The sequence below is a fragment of the Haliaeetus albicilla genome, chromosome W, assembly GCF_947461875.1.
Source record: "Haliaeetus albicilla chromosome W, bHalAlb1.1, whole genome shotgun sequence".
NCBI classification, from domain to species: domain Eukaryota; kingdom Metazoa; phylum Chordata; class Aves; order Accipitriformes; family Accipitridae; genus Haliaeetus; species Haliaeetus albicilla.
Genome location: NC_091515.1, coordinates 4,120,465 through 4,134,548, shown reverse-complemented (window position 1 = coordinate 4,134,548; position 14,084 = coordinate 4,120,465).

Sequence of the window (14,084 nt, the reverse complement as noted above, 5' to 3'; positions counted from 1 at the left end):
GAGCTAAATCTTTTCCACAGGCTCCTACCCTGCATTGGTCCATTTCACTGTGTGTTTAGGACGTTTGTTTCCTGGTTTAGCTCCTATTTTGACTTCTTAAGTTTGTGCCACTGGGGAGCAATAGGAATCTGTATTTTGTAGCTGCTATCTTGGAGAAATTATATAATTTCCCTCAAAACTTAGGGTGTATTCCAACCACAGATGACAGGGATAGCACAACTGAACTAAAATTCTTGTGTCCATTCTTTTCTTTTATTAAAACATTCTGTAAGGGAGAAAAAGTCCATATTTGACATTTCTCCTTAAGGCTGCCAGAGATTATTAGATATTTTTACCCTCTGATTGCAGTGTTTTAAGTACCTTCTATGAATACCAGGGTAACATGCATGAAAATGATTTTATTTTATTTCGCGAGACAGGTACAGACATAAGTCTTGGAGATGATAGTGAGAAGGCTGAATTAAGCCATCGTATATAACTACATTTATTAAGAACAGACATTTCTTCATGTTTCTACAGGCAAGGTATCTCTTAGCCAGGTCCTTGGCTGCAGTTGGAGGCTGCTGCATAAACGCAGGTGAGGCAGGAGGTGCAAATCATCTCTTTGCAAAGCCGAATGCCATTATCCACCAAATAATCTGAGTCAGCCTATGGGCTGCTGAAATATGACTGCTGCCTACTGAGACCCATATTCTGTTTGAAAAATATTGGTGTCTTGAAGTCAAACATGCTTTCTCCTGGTCAAGAACCATATAGAGCAAACCAGAGGTGAGACCGTGCCCAGCTAAAGACCCCTATATGTAGGTATCCATATATGACCTGGGAGTCTGCACCGTCATTGTGGTCAATATAGTCATTGGAATACATATTTGGCTGAGCATTGGAGGGGTCTGCTCTTGAGTGAGCTGAATTGCTCTCCACCTGGTCTCATGGGCTATGATGGGAGCCTGGACACCCAGCTGAGATGTAGACACACAGGTACCTAAATCTGGGTGCCTTGACCTGAAGCTGACTGCGGTTTCATGTGCTTGCTGTTATGATTCTTTGATATACTGGATTTCCTTGAGGAAAAAAATGATCTACAGCTTTTTCTGGTTTCATAGCTTTCATTTATTGGAAAACAAGACTCAAGGAATTGATCTGGACAAAGTATTTGCTTATAGTCCACTGTATGTTGCATCATCACAGGTTAGTAGTGCAGGGGAGTAGTCTAGAGAAAATGAATTGATCTCACTTTTGGTACCATCCTACTCATTCCTTGACCTTTTAATCAGACACAGACAGTAAATTTTTTGTTGTGATGACCAGATAACTCATTGGCTGATCTGATGGTCTTTTAAAATGAGGTTAGTTAATCTTTACCACTGTCACTGTGTATTGAAACTTGTTGACAGGGGAATTAGGGAACTGAAAATCTGTGTGTTTACAAAGGATTAGCATAAAAACCTCCTTTGCAGACTGAAGCATCTTCTGCTTAGAATAACAAAACTAAACAGTATTGGAGCTAGGGACCATCATGTTTCAGTGAGAGACAAGAAAAACATCTCTGGAGTGCAGCCTTACAACAATTTCATCATAAAGTCCTCTACTATCGTTTGTTCACACTATTCTGAGACATTCAATGTCTAGGGCTTGGAGCTCAACTGATTGACTCATTCCAAGCTTTCCCAGTTGCAAATTAGTTGTGATTTACTCTCCAGGTTGATTATCCTCACGATGTCGCCTTGGTGTCTGATCCAAGCCACACTGAAGTAAATGGGAATCTTCCCATGGACTTTAATAGGTTTTGGATGAGGCCTTAGCTGTCTCTGTAGCTATTAGGAGAGGCACAAGTTGTACAATGAAGTGCAGGTGTTTGTGCTGCTGGGAGGAAGACCTTATACTGTATTTAATGTTCCTTAATTAATTGAGCCCCGAGGTACAGAGTGGGCTTATGTTCCCAGAAATTGCATTAGGGTAACACAGCACCTTCCATTTGCAGCAATCCAAACGCAGTATTAAAGTTTTATGTTTGTTGAACAAGGTCCAGGAATCCGCATGCAGGAACACTTCACCTTCCACTGGAATGCAGCCACTTCTGGAGCGAAACATGGCAATCGTTTCATAAGGATAGGGAAGCTGTAGGAAGCTAAAGGTGTTAAATTCCAGTGAAAGCATCAGGTTTCTGATGGGAGCTTTCAGTAACGGACCAATGTAATGACCTTAACCAGAATGTTCCCGGTGCCTTGACCTTGCTGAAGTAACATGTTATGAGAGCTTTGTGCAGCTACCACACCGCATGGTCGACCTAAGAAGTCACACTTCCAACAGCAGAGCATCTACACGTTATGCTGGAAAAGTTAGGCCAGGTGCCCACATTTCTAAGCTAGATAGTCAGGGCCAACCTGGCAGCCTAGGATGCCTTCCTAATCAACAGAAACAAAGATGTGCTTCCAGAAGGAAGGTGATTTATTTTTAAGGTGGGGAATTCAATTCAGTTGGGTAAATCTGCCTCTGGAGTTGCCTCTTTCTCTTTGCTGACCGTAAGAGAGCCCAGCTGACTGGTCTGGCCTGAGATGCCATTCAGGTGTGAAAGTGAGATAAATCCCACCTTCAGCTAATGAAGCCTCATGGGAAGCCTGCCTCAAGCTCCTTTGATGCCACCAGCTCTGAGGTGGGCTGCCAGAGTGAAGAAGGATACGTGAAATGCTCTTGAGAGTGAGAGAAGAGGTTTGGCTTTGAAAAGCTGTAGGAAAAAGAGCAAATCTGCATGCTTAAAAAGGAAGAAGCAACTTCTGCAGTGTGCAAAGTCTTTTACAGACTCAGAACAATGATGGCAGGAGGGAGATGGACTTGATTGACTCAATATTTCTGGGAGGAAAGAAGTAGCGTGTGCTCCCAGAAGAAGATGACAGCCAGCATGAGGAGGAGAGCAATGGGGTAGGGAAATGCTGGGCACAGGACGGTGGATGGCTAACTGATGGCTGAGAAAGTAGCTGGGAAACATGCAGACTAAATTTCTGGGGCTTAGCCCTATGCAGGAGGAGGTTGAGGTTTGGGGAAGCAGGGAGACAGCGGATGAAGGGTGACGGAGGAGTTAGTGGCATGGAGGAGGTATTTGGCAATGTGGTGAGCTTTTCTGTGACCCTATGGGTGAGGGCAAACCAGGTGTTACGGAGACAAGAAGCAACGAGGAAAGGTTTTTTGAGGCTGGCAACCTTTGTTAGAAGGAGTCCAGCCCCGACACAGCACTTCTGCAGGTGTTAATGGCTGCATGGGTGGGGAAGATCTCCGAACATCGCATTATTGGGGTTGTGCTAAGATGTATTAGAAGACCTCTTAATTGGATTATAAATGCACTTCCCTGTGCAGAACAACCCAACCATCCCAGCTCAGTGATATTTATTGCAAAGTCAGTAAGTCATTAGGTGGCAAAGTTCAGATTTCCAAGTGCATGTTTGGTATAGACAAGTCAATATGTTTTTGTTTTTTTTCTTAATTTAACTTCTTGATTGACTTATTATGTACATTGGCACTTTTAAGAGCTTCAAATAAAACACAGTGAGAGTTCAGAACAAATGTAAATGGCCTAAAAGAAAAGGAAAAAAAATCCTATAATCTTTTTTAATGGCTATAAAACGTGGGAAGGATATATCATAAGCTCCCCGCATGGGGTCCTTGTCTGCGTTCAATCCAGTATTGTAATTTAGACATGACTTTTTATTTAATTTCTGACTGAGAAAGGGAAATTAGAAAACAACATTATCTCAGCTGCTCCGTTATAATGAACAATATTTCACAGTGCCAGTATAAGTTACCTTAAGAACTTATTTTATGAGACAAACATTGGCTGAATTCCATGAACAACTGGGTTTTCTGGTGTCTTTTGTCTGCTAAAGAACCCAAACTTAAGTAAGGTTTTTAATTGTAAATAAGCCCGTCATTACAAGGATGTGCATGTTACATGTGTGTAACATGTGGACCGCTGCAGTGATGGAAGTCATGGCAGTGGGCTACAAGTTAGCATCAGGGTGTTATCTGCTGCTGAAGTGCAAACACAGGCTGCTTTGTTTCATGTTAGACATTGGTTTCTCACTTTTTTCTTCTAGCACGTGTACCTGTGTGTGTCTCCAGCAGTGCTAGATAGTATAGGTATGATAGAGCCCCACGGAAACATCTTGCTAGCTTGGTTATTATGGATGCATAGACTGAAAAAAAACAAGTCAGGAAGCACAGTGTTGAAAAAGATGGAGGGAGGGCCAATGATAGCTGGGCAAGGTGGAGATACAAGTGCCTCATCCACCCTCAGGTTGTGGCCAGAACAAATCTGTTCTTAACAAATTCCTCCAAATATTTCCAAGGGCACCAGCTCCAGGCTAGGAAGTTGCCACAGATGAGCAACCAGCTCTGCTTGTTTGTTTCCAGACAATAAAACCCAACCTCCTCTGTTTTGCTGCTGTATAAATGTAGACCATGGTTAAAAAATATTGACTTTAATAGGGTTTTTTTTTCCTTTGGGGAAATCCTAGATCAGGATTATGCAGCTGAATGTTTATTTAGCTGTAAATAACACATTCTCCTGTTAATCTCTGTATCTGTTTTATCAATTTTTTTAAATCACAGAGATTTATCCAGTCTGTAATTAACCCTTTTGCATGGTGAAATGCAGGATTGTCTCTTTCCCCTAGCCGCTAAATACATAATGTTCTGATAAATATTTAAGCAGTAATGAGGGATGTAATGCACAGTAATCCATTAGTGCCATGTTCTGGGGGAGTGGCGCGGTGCTAAAATGGATGCCGTCAGTGCTAAAATCCCAGATTGAGCAGAAGGCCTACTGACCACTGTGGGATTTAGCTTTGAACTATGCTACAGGTTGGGAAATCCATTTGAAGGTGCAGACATGCTTTATTTGCCTGCCAAGAAAAGCTTCCTTAAAAAAAAAAAACACAACCCCAAACCAAAAAAACCCCAACAATAAGAAAACCAGCCTTTTCTGTGAACAGTACAGCCAAATATTCCACATTCAAAAGACTCCTAAAGGCCAAGAGTGGGAAGGCAGAACCTGAACCAGTGATGCACTAAAGGTGATGTTAGAGGTATGACCACAACTGGTCCCACTAACATCTAAAACCAGGCTACATAGGGTCTATGAGAATCTTCCCACTTTGGGTAGGCCTACTACCTTTTTCTGTGTTTTTTCCCTTTTTTTCTACTCATTAGACCTTACTGTCTGATTACAGTTCTGTCTATGACAGATGTCTGCATCATGACAGTCCCCTAAAGGAACGAATGCAGCAATGGGCAAGGCATCGCTTCTTACTTTGCTTTCCACAGCAGGGTCTCGATTCCTGCCAAGGATGGCGAAAGGTGAGGTTTGGTACCCAGCTTTTTGCGCTCCAGGGAGCAGCTGCAGCTAAATGTGTGTGCTGACTTCCATGCAGAAAACCAGCAATACTCTCTCCGTTCATCTGTGTACAGCAAGCAACGGTAAGTGGCTCTGAAGAGATGTCCCACTGGGGTATACGGCTAAGCAGGATGGTGACTTAGTGCCCCAGTAGAAACAGATGGGAGTTGGTAGAAACCGGCAATGTTTCTTTGAGGTCATGGAAAAGGAAGTTTTCTGGAGTATCTGTGAATTTGCACCTGGACCGATAAACATTTTTTTTAAATTGTTATTCATTTTACACCTCAATAAAGCTTAATTATAAGTAAGCAGTAAGAAAAGCAGGAGACATGTTCCAATAATACTGCACTTCTCCGAATCATTCCTGTGGGGCTCTGGCAGTTTTGTTACCATGAAGCAGAATAAAACAAATTAAGAAAACTATTCAAAATTCATTTAAAAACATCATCCGAGGAGCATCATAATAAAAGCACAATGAAAGAGACAAGCTCACTTGGCTAATTTCCTTCATGTGCTGTGCATGTTTATAGCGTGTCTCTTAGTATGTTTTAATTAGCATCACAATCATCAACTGGTAACTAACAGCACGTATGGTTCAGGTTTGGAGATGCAGGCCACCTATTTGGAGCCGGGAAGGGGTAAAGTACCTTGACTTTGTGGATGCACAGGTCAGCAGAGCCTGCTGGCAAAGCAGGGCTGTAAAGCCCCAGGTCTTGGCCAGAGAGAATATACTTGAGCAAGGGACCAACTTCCAGACTCCCCATCCCTGGTCCCAACTGCTACCCTTCTGCTCAATGCAGGACTCTGATGGGGAGGCAACTGTCGTGATCACGTTGCTCACTGCCAGCCTGAAACTCGTTTGTTTTTGTTTCTTGTGGGTGTAACCCGACGATGTGGTCTCCTCTTGGCACCTTCCTTGTCCATCTTTTCACCGCTGGAAACAGGTTGCACCATTTGCCTTTGACCTGCCCTCTCCTTACTGCAGCCATTTACTTGGTTTGCCTTTTATTCTGAGAATTCTTGTTTCTCTTGCACTTTTTTTTTCCGGTGATGTTCCTGCCTCCATCTGACCCCCCCACTGGTGGCGTGGGAACCACTTCAGGTACCTGAGGTTGAAGCTGTGGCTGAGCGAGGTGACCTGTGCTCGCCAGGACAATCGAGATGAACCTTTCTCGACAGCTTCCAGAGCAGGGCTCATCTCCCTCTCCCAAGACTGGCACCTGGGGTGGACTATTTCAACAAGTTTGGCAAGCTGTGAGCTAGCACCTGCCTCCAAAAGGGATGGAGGAGATGAAGCTATGATGGACACATCATGCTTAGTGACCTTGAAAGTTTTTAGGATGCTACTCTGCTTTTGGGAACTATCTCTAGCTGGAAAAGCATTACTTCACCAGGCTACCTGCACAAAAGTATGCTCAAGTGTTTCTCCCTTGGTAGCCCCATTTAATAGGATTTTCCACTCTTGAGCCATTTCAGGTACCATCTCTTGAGTAGTAGAAGCTGCTGTGCAATAGGAAATTGCAATGTCTTGCAGCTCTCCTGTTGGTCTTGTGGTTTGTACTCTGAAATGGTCATCTTTGCATCTGGAAAAAGAGGAGCCCGTCAATCTCAGCAGGTTAGTAGAGGAGGAAAAAATTTGGGCTTGTTTTCATCTTAAAATACTTTTATCTGAAGGTTTGACCCAACCATATTCTGTTATTATTGGAGTATCTTGTCGAACTCACTTTTTCCTTAAAAAAAAAAAGGCATTTCGCTTCCCCTTAAGAATATGTTATGAACTGCTGCACTTTAGCAGTGTGATAGTTCATAACAGAATTGAGAGGAGCATGAATTATGTCAGAACTACATTACTAATGTGTAATCTGCAGCATTGGTTAATTTGTTTTGATATTAAAGTTTTAATAGGAAATATAATTTGATTGCATTTTAAAAATAAAAACTGATTTTCTGTATTATAGAAAAATATTATGAATAATAAGCAAAAAAGGGGCTAATATAGCTAGGCTTTTCTATTAACAAAATGAATATGTTTCATACGCTCTTTGTGTACTAATTCAAATCATCTGATGCCAGTTTGAGCTGATTTAACATAAACTACAGCCTTGTTCCTTTGCTCTGCATTTTGCAACACTGCTAGCATTAACTTGAGGATGGGATCAGAGTTCTGCAGTATCAGCTCCTTACACACCTGTCATAACTCAATTACTAGCAGCATTAGCACCTTGTACTGCACTCCCAACACACCAGCAGAGTCTGGGCTGTATTTATAGATGTTTTCCAGCTGGACTCAGAATAATTAAAGAACCCCACTGTGCCAGTGATGAGCCCTCCACCTCTTAAATCAGTGTAGGTGGCTCTTGCTAGTGGCGATGTACTAATGGTTGTGTTATTAGGATTATAGCAGGGTAGTGTCGTCTCGAGAAAGGTACGACACTGTGATGAGTGCAATGGGATGATGTGAAAATGTAAGAGGGACCACACTGGGTCAAATGAAGGTCCATCTAGTCTGTTTTCAGCAGCGATCCCCCATGGTGCCTGGGGAAGAGGGTAAGAAAATGGAGTGAGCACATGGGATCCTTTGGCTGGTGCTTTCTAGCTTCCAACCACTGCCTGTGCTGCCTGGTTTTCCATATTTTGCAACCTTCAGTGGGTTTCCCTACCGTACTGGAGCTGAGAGTCCAGAGGGCAAACTGTTGCTGCGGTGTTTTGGCACCTTTAATGAGCTGCTTCACCCCTCGTAGCTGTCCTTATGCTGTGTGACCTTTTTTACCATGGTTAAAGACCTCGGTGCACTTTTAATAAAGAATGTGAGCTTAAAGTAATGAAAGGGTAAAAGCTGGTGCATGGTGAACAGCTGAAGGTACATGATCTAGTCAGCTTATCAGAAAGATATAGAGGAGAATTGATGAGAGAGCGTATTTCCTTCCTGGATATCTTGGTGGGTGCCAAAGGACTCCTCAGTCCAGTGGGGAAAGATAGAAGAAGAACTGAGGACTGGTGACTAAAGCTGTAAGATTTCAAATTGGAAAAAAACCCCACACATTTTTCTCAGTGAAGATAATTAATTGTGGATAATAATTGTCAGGGGAAGAAGTAGATTTCTGCTGCCTTGATGGTGTAAAAAAAAAAAAAGAAAAGCCTGTCCTCCTTCTTGGAAGAAGTGTTTCAGTCAAGCACAAGATACTGAACCAGACTCATGTGGATGACTGACATGATAAGGCAAGATATTTATTATACTAGATATCTCAAAGGCCCTTCAGATTTTGGAAATATCAGCATTATGCAGAGGCATTGTGTCCAGGATCTTTGCCTGGGTAATTATATTTCTCCTGTCTTGGTATTTCCTACAGTTCTATTTACATTTCAGCTGTACCCTGTCCTTGACTGTGGATAGATCCCATTCTAGGATGGCTCTTATTGATAGTGGTTTTCCTTATTCTAGTTGAAATTAGGAGAGCATTGCTGTTTCCAGGTAGGTGACCACTGAGTTTCACTCCAGAGGTGGCACTGGGTATTGTTTGCACAAGTCATCATCTTTGGAAAGGAGGCAAGATGATAGTTTTGGATGCAGAAAAGGGAGGAGAGTATTACTGAAGCAGTCAAAGAATGCATGTCTGGTCAAAGTGCTGTATCTTGAGTATTTTTTCTTGTTGTTATAGGTATCATTATTCATAACCACTGCAGCAACAGAGTAACGCTTTCTATATCTTTAGCAGTAGGAAAAATAATCCCTTGGCACTACAGCGGGAGGGAGGAAACAGTGTAAGTTAGAGGGCCACAAACCCCTTGATGAACAAATTCAGAAGTTTTCCAGGTGAATATTTCTTCTCAGCTTCAATCCTTTCTTCCTGCTTTTTCTTGGCTGGAGCGCCTTCCCAATTGACATGGATCTGTTCCCATCTTTCTGCTAATGTCTTTGAGTGCCTACATAACATTAAACTTATAATTGCCTAAGTAAGGAAGAGATTTCCCTTTGGCAGGGGATCTGATTTAGCTTGACAAGTGCCAACTCCTGTGAAGAACTGATGATAATTAATTCCTTATTCAGGTCTCTCTAGTAAGAGCTGCTTTTTGGGTGAGAGAAATTTCAGCCCTTGCCTTTACCTACTTGCCTCCTGCCCTCACCCTTCTTTGTCTGTACTGAAAAAACAAAAGTCTTCTCTGTCTGGCTGTAAAATGGATGTTATCTTTGATTTTATTTTTTTTTACTCATGGATTGGTCTTGTCTGAATCTTATTTCTTTCTCTGTGACATTTTTCTATTGTTTTCTGTCTCAGCACAGATCTTCTTCCAGTTCTCATTTATCTCTGGGACCCTGATGCCCTATGGGGAGAAAAGGGTTCCGCACCTCACCTCATCCTGGATAGAGGAGCTCAAAGAGGAAGACTACTAGCATTGGGGAATGGACAGCTGGAGGGATGGATATTTTATTAAGCAGCTTAAGTCCTTATTGATAGTTTGAATTTCTATACCTAACAAAGATGCTTTAAATTTTGTGAAGTGTGAGACTAATCCCACCAAATCAAAAGCAATAAATATAAGCATATAAATTTAATGCAGAAGAAAGAAGTATATCTTTGTTTATCCTTGTGGTACAGAAACAAGTGTATCCCATGCAATAATATTGCATAAAAGATGGAAGAAAAGAAGGCTCAAGCCCATGAGACTTCTCCAGAGGAGTCAATGAGAATGGGGGGCCCTTGGTAGCAATCTGGTTGCTCTGTCTCTAAAAAGGATATTTTGGAAGGCAATACTGAACAGATTAGGGGTTGGAATAAGTTTTCCATATCACAGGTACCTAGCACCATCTGAGATGTCTTACTGTGCCAGTCATCCACGTTGGGCTGGCAGCACAGGAGCAAGAGCCAAAGCGTAAGCAGGGTACTTGAGTCTGCCCAAAAGGGCATAGTTGCCTATGAATAGGCGAATGATCCTTTGCAATTTTGCAGTCTTGAAAAGAGGCAATTGAGGGAGAATCTGATAGACATTTCCTGAAAGGCACAAGGAAAATGAATAAGAAATAGTTGCTGCCTATTTCTCTTCTCAGAAGAACCTGTGCATTTACCAGACTGCAGGTTTAAAAGAAGCAAAAAGAGCTATTTCACATATTGTAAGATAAGGTTTTGGAAGCCAAAGGCTATAAATGGGTTAAGAAAGTAATCAGATGAATGCATTGGAGAAGGATTCCTCCATGGCTATTAAACACCACCTCCATTTCATGATGCATCTGTCTAACCTGTGGATGGCATGACCTGGGAGGTACATCCCAGAAGGTATCTTTGGAATTCCCCTATTCTCAACCTTTCCCAGATGCTCTGGGAAATGAGATATCTGCTGTCAGGCCCTTCATTGGCCCATGTGAGAGTGCAGAAATGTGCTGTGGTGGGATAAGAAGGCTGCAGAGGTTTGCCTGCCCACAGCTTGGAGAAAGCACAAATGTGCTTTGCTCTTGGGCTGTGGGGTAGGAAAATGGCCAGGAACAGTTGTAGTCCCTGGAGTGCAGTTAATTAAGATTTTTTTCCATGCAAGCATTGTAAAGATGAGAGGTAACGAGTAGCAAATAGTTACTTAGAGGTGTATTGTGGTATTGTGCTCAGAAACTGGGGTTGCATCCTGCAGAGCCAACGCTCTCAGCCAGTCGCTGCCGGGTAGTTTAATGAATTTATTTCATCTTAGGTGGAAAAAGCACTGAAACCCAGATGACAGAGCAGCTTCCTCGCAATTCTCCTGTGTTCCTTTACACATGACTCTTGTCCTCTTGGGAAATGCACCTCACACCAGGGAGCAAAGGGCAACCCACCGCCCATTTCTCAGCACGATTGAGAGGGGCCCTGAGGCGGTGATGAATTACAGTGGTTTCTCATGTCTTTCCACCAGCCTTGGGCAAGTGGAGGATGGCCAGTGCCTGGCACATTGTTCCCAGCCTGCTGTCAGCCCCTTGGATTGTCCTGATGGACTTCTTACAGTGATGGAGTTTTGTTTTTTTTTTTTTTTAACATAAATTAAGACTAAGCAGGAGTACCTCACCCCCCCTCTTTTACCAGGTAGGCCATTGAATAAAATTCATCTGTTACTATATCTTTTTGCCTTTTTTTCCTGTTAAATTCCTCTTTTTTCACCATGCCTGAGTTAAGAATGAGCTATTTCTGCACTGTCTGCCAGGTTTTTAAGCTCTGCTTTATCTGTCTGAAAGCCATGTTGTGTTTCTTCTTTTATATACACCATCCTTGCAATAAAGATTGTGGCACCAGAGCTCGCAGTGCCTTTATCTCCAGCAATATCAGCTCTGCAGTTGTAAAATCTCCGAACTGGTGAGATCAGCTCTGGGGAAGCAAAAGCCCCCATGGTAACAAGAGGATATTTTACAGCAGCACCTCCCTGTTGAAAGCTGCGCTTTAAAAACTCTTTTCTTTTGAATCTCTCAGTTTTGCTGAACCACCTGCTTGTCCAAAGGAAAATGAGAAGTGGCTTTTGCTTTTGAGTAGCGCTGGGCCGGAGGGAGCAGGAGGAGGATGAGGAACAGCTGGGCTCAGTTCCCTGTGCTGCCTTTCAGGCCAATGCCACTTTCTCAGGCTTCCAGCTTAAAATAAGGCTGGAAACGCTGCCTTTCTCACATTGCTTGTTCGTCTTGTTTAATTTGATGGGATGTTTCCCTGTCAGCACCCAGCACAGCATAGCCTAGTTTTCACTGGCAGCTGCTAGACATTACTGGCATACAGACGCTTTATTATAGGGCATCTCCTCCAGCCAGGTAAAAGAACTGCCTTTCATTTCACAGCCTGTGGATACAGTAGTTTCATTTTCAGAGGTATTTCCAAGTCCTTTTGGGAGCACATCACACCTGAAGAGGAAGGCGAGATGAGTCAGGATTTTTGAGACGCTTTGCTGTGCCCCAGCTTTCCCAACACCCGGAGTCACTTTGTGCTTCCATGTGGTGCTCCATGGACCAAGAGATTGTTTCCTTCGTGCTTTATTGTGATAGTCAAATAATAGGAGAAGGGCACTACACCAATATTTGTTATATAAATGTGATAAAAATAATACTTCAAAACTAGTCCGAGAAGAAATGAATAAGCCAAAAAGAAATAAATGGTAATGGTCACTGAATGGGTGAATTGCTGATGCATCTGGCTGTGAGAAATGGAGTGAGGAGGAAAAGGTGATAAATCTGATAATACCTGGATCATCTTCAGAAAATGGCCTGGCAGCAGAACTGATGGAGGCAATAGTTTGAAAGTACCTACAGGTAATCTGCATTTGGCATGGCAGCTTATTTTTTGTGTTTATAATGGTGCTTAGTTGAGTTCATCGTTGTCTGTACGTGCGTTTTAAGCACACCAAGGCAGTATGTGCAAGCCATGGGAATATTCCTGGAGGAGGCAGGCCCAAATTATTCACGGTCACTCTGGGTTTTATAAATGTGTCCATTAGATTGCAAGCTGGGCTAAACTTATTTTCCTCCAATGAACTGTGTCAAGTCAACTTGAGGGCTCTACATCGACTCCCTGGTGATGCTTAACCGAGTCATTCTGGTTTACCCATGTAGACGGATTGCAAAGATTAATCTGGATCTACAGACTGAGTTTAGACAAAAACCTGGCTCTGAACTTCAGCGAGCTCCACTTTTCATGAGTTAAATGAGAGCCGCAGGTCTGATCAGCCCAGCACCATGACGAAGTGTGGGTTGGAAGCTGAATGCCTGAATTATTAAGTTTGAGCTCATCTCTGCTGTGGGTTGTTCAGCAGGGCCATGCACAGCTTGATGGATTCAATTGCAAATCTGGGCTGCGTTCATGTACATTTGCCTGTGTCAGCTTCAAGCTGAGCTGCAAGTTCAGTGAAAGGAAAATAATTCAGAGTGAGACTCCAGCTAGGCTGCTGGGTTTCTCCAGCTAAACCAGAAAGTTTCCCTGGTTGAAGGTGAAATCTTCTTGATACCAACAAGTTCCATGGGGGACAACATGGAAAATAAACAGGTGCGGGTAAGCTGAGCTGTACTGAGAAGCAAGTCTGTGCTGAAACCGCACCAAAGATTAGAGCATGCCTTGTGCAGAAATGTATGGCTTCTTTCAAAGAGGCTGTGTGACATCCGAGAAGGAAAAGCTGCCGTGTCCCAACTCCGGCAGGACAGCCAGAGGATAAAAGGTGCTGCAGAGGGAAAACGCACCTCAGCTCTCTTCAAAGCAGGCTGCAAATTGAGGTCCCAAGCCTGTCCCAGGGCAAAACGCACGCTGTGTGACTACCAGCATCTTGCTTTACGCTATGTGACATCCCTTGTCAGATTATTTCATGTTTAGGTCCTTCAGAGGCAAAGGCTGTGACAATGCCTTTAAAAAAACTATTTCTTTTGTCTCCCAAACCACGCAATTTTTGCAAGGGCAAGTGTTTTACAGCACTCAGCCCCCTGACAAGGTGAGAAAGAGCATACAGCATTAAGTTCGCATAGATGCTCTCAGTAGAACTTCAGCTCAGGGCTTTCATTTCCTTCAGTACCTGCCTCACAGGTCCTGCTTCTCTATGGCATCCCTTAGTAGAAATCGCAGCCTTTTTACATCTCGCATGAGGCAAAATAACACAGTAGCCGATCACTCCCCTTTGTTCCTGCTGCAGGAATCACTCTATGAAATTCCCTGGCCTGTGTTATAATGGAGGTCAGAGTGGAGCAAAATATCCCCTCCTGGCCTTAAAATCTATGAAT